The sequence below is a fragment of the Canis aureus genome, chromosome 9 (genome assembly GCF_053574225.1).
Source record: "Canis aureus isolate CA01 chromosome 9, VMU_Caureus_v.1.0, whole genome shotgun sequence".
Classification (NCBI taxonomy): Eukaryota; Metazoa; Chordata; class Mammalia; order Carnivora; family Canidae; genus Canis; species Canis aureus.
The window spans coordinates 7284984-7294864 of record NC_135619.1 but is presented as its reverse complement, the minus strand read 5'-3'; positions in this window follow the sequence as shown (position 1 = coordinate 7294864).

Sequence of the window (9881 nt, the reverse complement as noted above, 5' to 3'; positions counted from 1 at the left end):
TGTGTGTGTGTGTGTGTGTGTGTGTATGTGTTAGTCTTTTTTGTTAAGATAAGATGATGAAAGCAGATGGGTACGTTGAGAAAAGTGTTGTTAGTTGGTAAAATCACCAGTCTGGCAACTCTATATCAGTCCTTACAATTAGAGGAGAGAGAGTCCTAGTCTATGAAATTCAGTTCTGGGGATTGCTGTTTAATAGAATTCATACTTGCTAGAAATTCATTTAGTATACGTGTAGTTCTGCAGAGCAGCTAAAAAGAGATTTCAACGTTCAAAAGGGGATGTATGGGTAGCAAGTGATCTATCAGGCATGCACTGGATTTATAGTATATTCCTCAACCAAGGAGCTACAGATGCGGTCCTCAGCTTTGGTACTCAGCACATCCTGATGAGATAAGAGAGCCGAGTCTAGTTTTCCCCATATCCGGGGAAAACTGACTCTCTGACTGGTGCCCCTCAGTCTGAACCTCATGAATTATTGATAACAGAGGCTGGATAGCATGACATTCCCCCTCCCCTCCCCATTCAGAGCTAATGCACTGTGGGAACCCTTCCCAGTGCTCTCCACCTGTGGGCCCTGGGGAGAGTATGTAGGAGGATTGGAGTGGGGGTTCTCAGGGCTTTGGGCTCACAGGGAAAGGCCATCACAGCAGATCTGATCTCTCTTCATCCAGAGCAGAGGCAGGCAGCCAGATCCAGGGGCTGAGGCTGGGGTGAGGAGGGAGACCACACCTCAAAGACCAAAGTGTTCTGAAAAAGAGAATTCTGGCCTGGGAGCTTGGTGAACATCACATGGACAAGGTTGATATTTGGCCTCCAGGACCATTTCTTTTGGGAGAGCACAGGGGACATTAGGGAGGGGGATCTGTGGATAGAAAAGCGTAGAGGGAAGGCAAGTGGTGTGGGAGCCTCTAGCTCCTACTCTTCATCAAGCTGGTTTGTTGGAGATGGTAGGAGGGGTAGGAAATCTTTGGGGGAAATACCTGGGTGTGTAGGAGTCTCTTTGAAATGGGGAGCAGTAATAGGCAATGGGATTGCTGCGGTGTATGTGGAGGTGGTACCATCTGCAGATCCTGAGGATCTTCATTGTTGGGGAGACACTCCCATCTTCCTTGAGGGCTGACATTCACCTGGGATGGAATTTAAGTCTTGCATTTTGCAGTAATCATCCTAGATGGTCGTTGACACAAGTCAGAACTGGGTGGCGTGGGAGGGAGGGCTGTGGGATAACAGCAAACTTTACTGAATGCTCACTCACTGAGTGTGGCAAGTGTTGGTGCTTTTTATAAATTTTATTGACTGTTTCTAATCTGGTGAGGTAGGCATTTTCATCCCCAGATGTGAAACCAGAGTGAGTCATGACAGCCTGACCTGCTGTGTATGTTGAATAGCCATGCTTCCTTTTTCTGACATTGTTGGGGAATGACGGTTTTCATAGAAATTAATTTTCTCTGAATTGGAATTTTACTTTCAGCACTGTTGTTTTAATCATTAAATATCTAGTCTTTAAATTATGAAAATAACACATGCTCATGATTTTAAAAAGAGACCGAATGTTTTAAGGTGAAAACTGAAAAAGTAACTCTTCCCTATGCTGTTTCTACTTACTCCCTGTAGAGCTCCTGGTCTGGTGTATCCTTCTAGAAGTTTCCTATGCATTGCATGCATTTTTCCCTTAAAAATGTTTCAGATGAGTGCAAGAACACTATATATACTGTCCTTCAAACTGCTTGCTCTTCTTTATCCCCTTTTTCCTTTTATTTCTTTCATTTCTTAAAATACATTCTTAGAGAATGTTCTGAGTGGTACACAATAGATCTACTTTGTTCTCTCCCTTTTAAAAATAGCTGTACAGTATATCCATTGTGTGGATATTCCCTAATTTATTTAGCCAGTCTCCTACTGATGAACATTTAAGTCACTTCTAGTGTTTTGTTATTTCAAACAATGCTTCAGTGTACAAGCTTGCATGTATATATTTTTTGTGTTTGGTGCAAAAACATTTGTAACATGGGTCAAATGTTTTCAATTAATGGCTATGGTCAAATTACCTTAAAAAAGGTTTGACCAGTTCTGATGGATTTGTTTTTCTAAAGTGAGTTTACCTGTTGTCCTACCCTCTTCCACATAGCACGTAGGAAAGTTTAAACTTTGGTTGATAGCTGAAGCTTAACACAGTGTGTTGGCAACACTGTGTGGCCTTGATGGCTCGGAGCCCGTAGAGGTTGGTGGGTCCTGCTGACCTGCAGCCTGCACACTTGATGTGTACTCACTTCCACCCAAGTTTGGCATTGAAGATGCCAGCCCTGTGATGCCAGATCTTAGGAATTTTTAAACAGAAGGTAGAAATCTGAATTTTAATATGAACTCTTTGATTTTTGAATGTTGGCAAGTAATTTACTTAAAAAGAAAGCAACCCCTCCCCCCCACAAGGCACCCCCAAAACAAAACCCCAAACTAAAGCAGTGAATGTATCTGTCAGTGCTAGAGACTGGCTGGGTCTTTGCTCATTCAGTTGCAGTGGCTTGCTTGGGGTGCCTGGCTGGCTCGGTCAGTTGAGCATGTGACTCTTGATCTCAGGTGTGAGTTCAAGCCTTATGTTGGGTGTCAAGTTTACATAAGACAAAACAAAACAAAACAAAGAAAAATATAAATGGCAAGGCTTATTAATTTTGTGAGATACTGGCCTATCTAGAATCTCATATCTCTTGTATAGCTTACTGAATTTCTGGTTTTTCAATTTTTCCCCGATTGCCCTGTATTTAGGCAACTGTTCATGAACACCATTTAGTTTCATGCATCCAGTCTTTGTACAGGTCCTTCTCAGGAACTCTGTGCTATGGGTTCTTAAAAGGTTCTTATAAGACAGTCATTGGCTTCTCTTTTCCCCATGCCCATGATTGCTTCTTTTTTCCCCATTTCCAGGATTAGGAACGGGTGGTAGTGGTGGTGGTGGGGTGTTCCCCAGTCTATTTTCAGGTAGCAGTTGGCTCTGTCTTGGTCTTTAGTGCTTTCTGCTGCTGGTTGCTTCCAGGAACTCCAGGATTCTAGGTTTCTGGTGGTTTCCACATGGATGCTGAGACACAAGCTTTGGGACAGGGATAAGATGGGGAAGATCACACTTCCCCAGCTGCTTTATTCTTTATTCCTTACAATTCCATCACACCAAGAAATTCACTGAGGAATTGTGGGTAGTGTGAATTACAATATAGAGGGACAGATCCCCCCAAAGGGATGCCTACTATGACTTCTCCTTGGGTCCCTTATAGGCACAAATACCCTGTTTTCAAAATTGTGGTTTCCCCCTTTCCTCCCACAGAGACAGGCCTTGCAAGATGCAGACATGGAGATGCAGGAAACAGCTCAGATCCTCCTTCTAGAAAGGACTTGTGCTGTCTGCTGGGAGCCTGATTAGCTGCTAGCCTTCAGCTGACAATTAACTCCTTCTCAGACTGGACCCAGCCATTGACCCAGCAGGACAGCGGACAAGGACTATCCTATTTCTGCCTCACACAGGGCTCTTCTAATAGGCCATATTTGCTCTAGAGCTTCCTATTGGGCTGGCCTTATTGTCAGACCTTGTCCAACAGCTCCTTTTTAGTCCTGCTTCCTCCCTCTCTTTTTGCAGGCGTTATTCCTACTCCACCCTTCTTCTGACTCCTGACTCCAATCAGGCATTTGCTTTGCTGAGGACTCACTGGCAGTCTCTTTCATTACCCAAATCCAAGTTTGGCTGCTTGACATTCGAGAGCCAATACTCTAGAGACACGAATTGGTTGGGAAGGAAAGGTTGCTTTGTTTAGGAAGCGGGTAACCTGGGAAGATGGTGGACTAGTGTCCAAAGACCATCTCCAAAGTCCTGGACCAAGCAGGGGGTTGTTCAGGGGGAAGCACTGGTAAGTGGTGAAGGTCCACGTGCAGGAAAACAATAGTACAGCAGTTAATTATTCTTGGTATGATCTCAAGCAGACTTGCTAGCATCAGGGAAGGCTAGTTTCTAGTATGGTCAAGCTTGATCTTAGAACATCTTGTTCCTTATTTCCCCAGAGTCAGTGTTTTGTTGAAATCTCAAAGAAGCTATAATTAGTCAAGTTAACAGCTAGAGGACACAGGTCAATTGGTTAAAGGTATATAGCTTTTAGGCTGCTTGAAACACAGTTAACATTTTCTTCAGAATCTTTCCAATGCTACAGTAGGAGTTGGTCTTCCAGAGGATCCGTCCTTGTCCTGGAATCAGAGCATCAGAGCACTCTGAAGCAAAAGTCTTCTGAAGCTATTAATTCTTGCCAGTTTGACTTATTTGATGAGGGGCATTAGTAGAAAATTGCAGGGTGCATTTTGGCTGACTTCGGCCACCACGATAGTGCAAGTCCAGTTCTGGAGCTCCATGTTTTCCCTGAGATCTCACTGGAGGATGAGATGAAAGTCCCCTTGTCTCTCCTAAGGTATTCCATTTTCCTGTGAGGAACTGAACACACACATGCACACACACACACGCACACACTCTTCTAAGAACCAATAGTGATTCTTAGGGAGAATGCTATCCAAAGCTACAGTAAGAAAGAGAACCATGTCCCTAAAGGTGCCAGCCTGCCCTCTCTGGAGATAGCATTTGACATTCTTATGCAAAGCAGCTTCAGTTCCTTTGCCTTGCTTTTACAGAACAGTGTAAGAGGCCTATGGTCTGAAATGAATAAGGCCTGTCACAAGACTTGCCAAAGGACAGAGCAGTCTACTTCTGAGGGTTTTCTCTTTTGTTGGGCCAGATCAAATTCTTGAACAAAACTGCACTTCTTTTAATCTCTGCAAAGGAAATGGGGGTAATTTAAGAATTTATTATCCTTTTGCTGCAAGCAAACCCTTGGGAGTGAAGGGGATGGGTGTGTTTGTCCTTCTGGTTGCATAGACTCTACCCACTCATTTTGAACGTAATGACAAAGGGTTTGTTCTCATCTTTTGATACTTCTTAAAAAACCCAAGGATTATACAATACACACATTCTGCGCCTTGTTTTTTAAAAAAATCTTTTTATTTTGAAGCAATTATAGACTCAAAAGCAGTACCTAGAGTCCCAGTGTATGCTTCCTTCAACTTCCCCCAGTGATGACACCTTATAGAGGTGACATCTGTAATACAATATCAAGATTGGGACATTGACATTGACGCAATACTGTTAACTAGAGCAAAGACCCTATTCAGTGTTCATTTTTTATGTGCACTCTTTTATGTGTGTCAGTGTGTGTCTGTACACTCCTCAACTTGTTGGTATATCTTAGAGATCTTTGACTAGCGGGATCATACAGATCTACTTCATTCTTGTTCCTTTTTTCATTATCTGGATGGATTATTATTTGTCAGTTCTCTATTGTTTTTAGTCGTTTTTGCCTTTTCTCGAATACAAGTGATGTTGCAATAGCATCTTGGTCCACATAGCTAGGAGGACTCTGTACTAAACCCACGCCAATAGTTGAGTCATTAAGCCAAGCGTATGTACTTTGGCATTTGATAGAAATTGTCAGTTGCCCTCCAGAAAAGCTTGCCCTTCTCTGGTCTCAGGGAACCTTCCTAAAGGGCAATTCAGTGTGATGATGCCTAGCTCTTCACAACCTCCTGGAGCACAGTTTCACCAAACATCTTAATTTTTGCCAGTCTGGGTGAAAACATTTAAAAAATTTACATTTCTTTATTAAGATGATTGAATATATTTTCACATATTTACAGGTATTTATATGTTTTGTTTCATAAACTGCTTATTCATATCCTTTGTCCACTTTTATTGGGTTGTTACTCTGTTTTCTTATCTATTCTTATAAACTCTTTATGAAAGGACTGTCATGAGTTGCAAATATTTTTCTCAGTTTGACTTTTGAATTTGTCTTTTGGATGTCATATATATGTTTTACATTTTTATGGAATCAAATGTATTTGTCTTTTCTCTTATGGCTTCTGAGTTTTATGTCATGTTTAGAAAGGCCTTTCTTACAGAGTATAAAGAAATTCACTCATGTTTTCATGTAGTTATTCAATATTTTTCATGTAGTATATTTAATGTGTCTGTTTAAATCCTTAGGGCATCTGATATATTTTTTAAAATTTTATTTATTTATTTATTCATGAGAGACACAGAGAGAGAGGGAGGCAGAGACACAGGCAGAGGGAGAAGCAGGCTCCATGCAGGGAGCCGACGTGGGACTTGATCCCGGGACCCCAGGATCACGCCCTGGGCCGAAGGCAGGCACTAAACCACTGAGCCACCAAGGCTGCCCTGATATTTGTTTTTGTATGAGAAGTGATATAGAGATCCAGGTTAACTTTTTCCTCCAATGGTTAGCCAGTTATCTCAGCCCTGTTGGAATTATTCCCCCATGTTTTAATTTCTTTATTATTCCCATATATATTTGAGCCTATTTCTGGTTTCTATTTCATTCCATTGATTCGTCTATCTCTTCCCAAGTCAGGATTTTAATAGCTATTGCAGAGAGGAAAAAAGAAAGTGGAAAAAGTGCCATAAAATAATTTCAAATGGAGTGGCATGGCAATTCAGAGGTGGGAAAGAGTATTTTTAGTTTGGGTGGTTTGGAAAAGCTTTATGAAAGAGAGACATTTAAGATAGAGCTTAAATGAGCTTCATTAGTCAAAGGGAATAAAAAACAAAGACATGGAGGCAGGAGGTGCTGAATATCTGTGCAGATGCCTGTTGTATCTCTGCAAAGGAGCCCAAAGTCCACCACTTGGGTTTTTATGCATGCATGTCTTGAATACAGTCAAGAGCATTAAGAAATTTTTGTACTACCCTTTTGAGTCATTTTGGGGATACGTTTATTAACTATAATAGCTACAAGTTGAGTGCCTACTATTTGCTAGGGATATCCTATGTCAATTCTAATTCTCACCACAACAAGCAAAGTTAATATTATTATTCTCATTTTAGGAATGAGGAAAAGCCTCAAGTAGGTAAAATAACAGATCAAAAGTGGCTGCACTGAGATTCAAATCCATGGCCAGCAGTAAAAAACCAAACACAGCAATGAAAAGCCAGAGTAGAAAATACAGCACGTTACCCACGTTACCTGGGATCCCTGTACTTCCTTGCACGGCAGGGGAAATCCAGTGCCAGCTCTTTGCCCAAAGCCAGCATGATGTTGGAAGGTACGGGAGAGCTGGAGGGGCTTAAGAATGTCCCTTTCTTCCCTCCATAGCCCTTAACCAAAGACTGTGGGGTTGAGATATACATATTCTAGCTCTTTTTGTCTTCTCACTGAGATGGCTTTGAGGTGTGACCTGCAGTGTCCCCCAAGTCCTTTGTGGGAATGAGTCCAGATTACCCTCTGGCTTGATATTGCACCTTATGTGGCCTAGCCTCCTCACTTCCTCTAACTCTTTTCCCTGAAAATATTTCTTAATACATCTCTTTCACATGCATCTTTCTCTAAGGCAGTACTGTCTCAAGAAAGCTTTGGTTCAGTTATGTGGAGGCGTGTGTGCGTGTGTGCATGTGTGTTTATATATTGGGTTGCCATTTCACTTGAAATTTTTTAAAAAGATTTTATCTATTTATTCATGAGAGAGAGAGAGAGAGAGAGAGGCAGAGAGGGAAGCAGGCTCCATGCAGGGAGCCTGAAGTGGGACTCGATCCCGGGTCTCCAGGATCATGCCCTAGGCTGAAGGCAGCGCTAAACCGCTGAGCCACCGGGCTTCCCTCACTTGAATTTCTTACTGGGGAGCCAAAAAGTTTGAAAGCCACTGTCCTATAACACATTAAACTGTCTCTATTTGTATAGCATTCATTGAGCTGGAAAGTTTCCTGGGTGCTCCAGAATCAGAATGGCAGATCATTTTCCAGGTCTTATTGCCTATTTGAGTCCACCAACTTAAAATATATTGAATAAAAATGTATCAGTCATGGGTCTAGAGAACACCATCGACTTTGACACAATTGGTTAGGCTGTTCTTTGAACTTCTTTGGGCAATCAAGCCTGCCAAATAGCTTTCAAAGTCCAGATTTCTCTTTGCTAAGGTTGCTATGGTATAAAGGTCATGATGGTTGATTGTTAATTTTTTGCCGACCAGCAGAAATAGGAAGACCAAGCTTGCCTTGGAGCAGAGCCAGAGGGTATACCTGACTGCATGGCAGGATATTCTTTCCAGAGCTATGGCCCAAAACTGTGGCTTTGGTGGAGAGAGGTGGGGTGTTCAGAATTGCTCCGCAATTACCCCTCATGACAGTGCCGTTAAAAGAAGGGAAGATGACACATCACAATACTAACAGCTGATGAGACCTAACAAAGAAGTCAGGCAAGTTTCTGTTGGACAGATCAGTAGAGATCCCAGGGCAGACCTGGCTGCCAGAACCCACTGGAGGCCACAAATAGAAGAAAACACCAACCCCCAAAGTACAGTAGAGATGAAATCTGGAAAGCAGTGCAGAGAAAGGGCAAGAGACCTATCTTCCTGCAAGGCCTTGGGAGCCCTGCCATCGTGGTATCGGTTGAAGATCCTTATTTGTTAGTACATGATGTAAGATTGTGTCCGTATTTAATAAAGAACTAAGATATATTGAAAATTCAATGGAATGATTAAGAAAAAAGGAAGGAGAGCTCAGCTTAGGAGGTTTTGGCTGAAGATGGCTGTGAGTTAAGAATTTGTAGGGTCTTGGGCAGCCCGGGTGGCTCAGCAGTTTAGCGCCACCTTCAGTCCAGGGCCTGATCCTGGAGACCCAGGATCCAGTCCCATGTCAGGCTCCCCGCATGGAGTCTGCTTCTCCCTCTGCCTGTGTCTCTGCCTCTGTCTCTCTCTGTGTGTCTCTCATGAATAAATAAATAAAATCTTAAAAAAAAAAAAAAAAGAATTTGTAGGGTCTCTACTACTGTCCCAGGGAAGAGCCATGTTTTCTGGTAGATGTGGCCATTTTGGTCACCACAAAGGTGTACTGCAGTGTGGGAGGTAGATGTTCATTAGCATGGTCAATGTCTGGTTGCAGGATCCTTCAACATCAGCCAACTCCCTCCCACCTGATTCCGCATTCATTCCACTGCTTTCTGATTGTTACTGCAGGTAGGAGATGTGGATCTCAGCTAACATCTTTTTTGTCACTGGGAGGTAACGTTCCCCACCAAAACCTATTCAGCTGCAAAAACCTATTGGCTTTTGTGACTAAATCAATTTCATGTGAGTTCAGGTTGTGAGAGTCAGTATCATATGCCCCTCCCCACCCCAAAGTGTTGACTATCCATGTTTCAGGCTGACCAGTCTGAGAGCCATGCCAGGAGGAAGGACCCTGTGAGGCCCAGCCTGAAACACGCAGTCAGATCTCACTGGTTCGGACCACAGAGGAGCACCAGACCCCTGCCTCGCTGAGCCACAAACCCCAGGGGAGGCAATATAAGCTGGTTCCTGACTGTTGTTGAGACTCTAGAATTCAGCCATAAAGGGGGTGTTCACATAGGGGGAGGGGTGAGAAAGCTTTGACTTGAGGGAGCAGAGTAGGGGTGGGGTGTGTGTGTGAGGGGTTAGTTTTGCCCTCAGTTTCTGTCCTGACTACTGTTTCTGGAAAATTAAGTGAGAAAGAAATCCTTAGGCTCTGTCTCTAGGGGAAGCTGTGCTCAATTCCAGTGGCGACGACAGGCTCCCTAGCTCAGAGTGCTGGCTGTTGGACATTTGAGGTGTGATGGAGTGTCCCCCAGGAGGCATGGTGAGGGTCCGGGATGGGTCATAGTGCACAACTAGTAAGTATTTTAAGCTTTATAATATTCATACAGTACTTTCACATAAACCTCATATTGTAATTGTTGCAAGGGTACACAATTTTTTCCCCAAAGCAGATTCTAATTAATCAACAGTATACTGATTAAGTATCTGCAGGAGAAGCACTGTGCTAAACACTG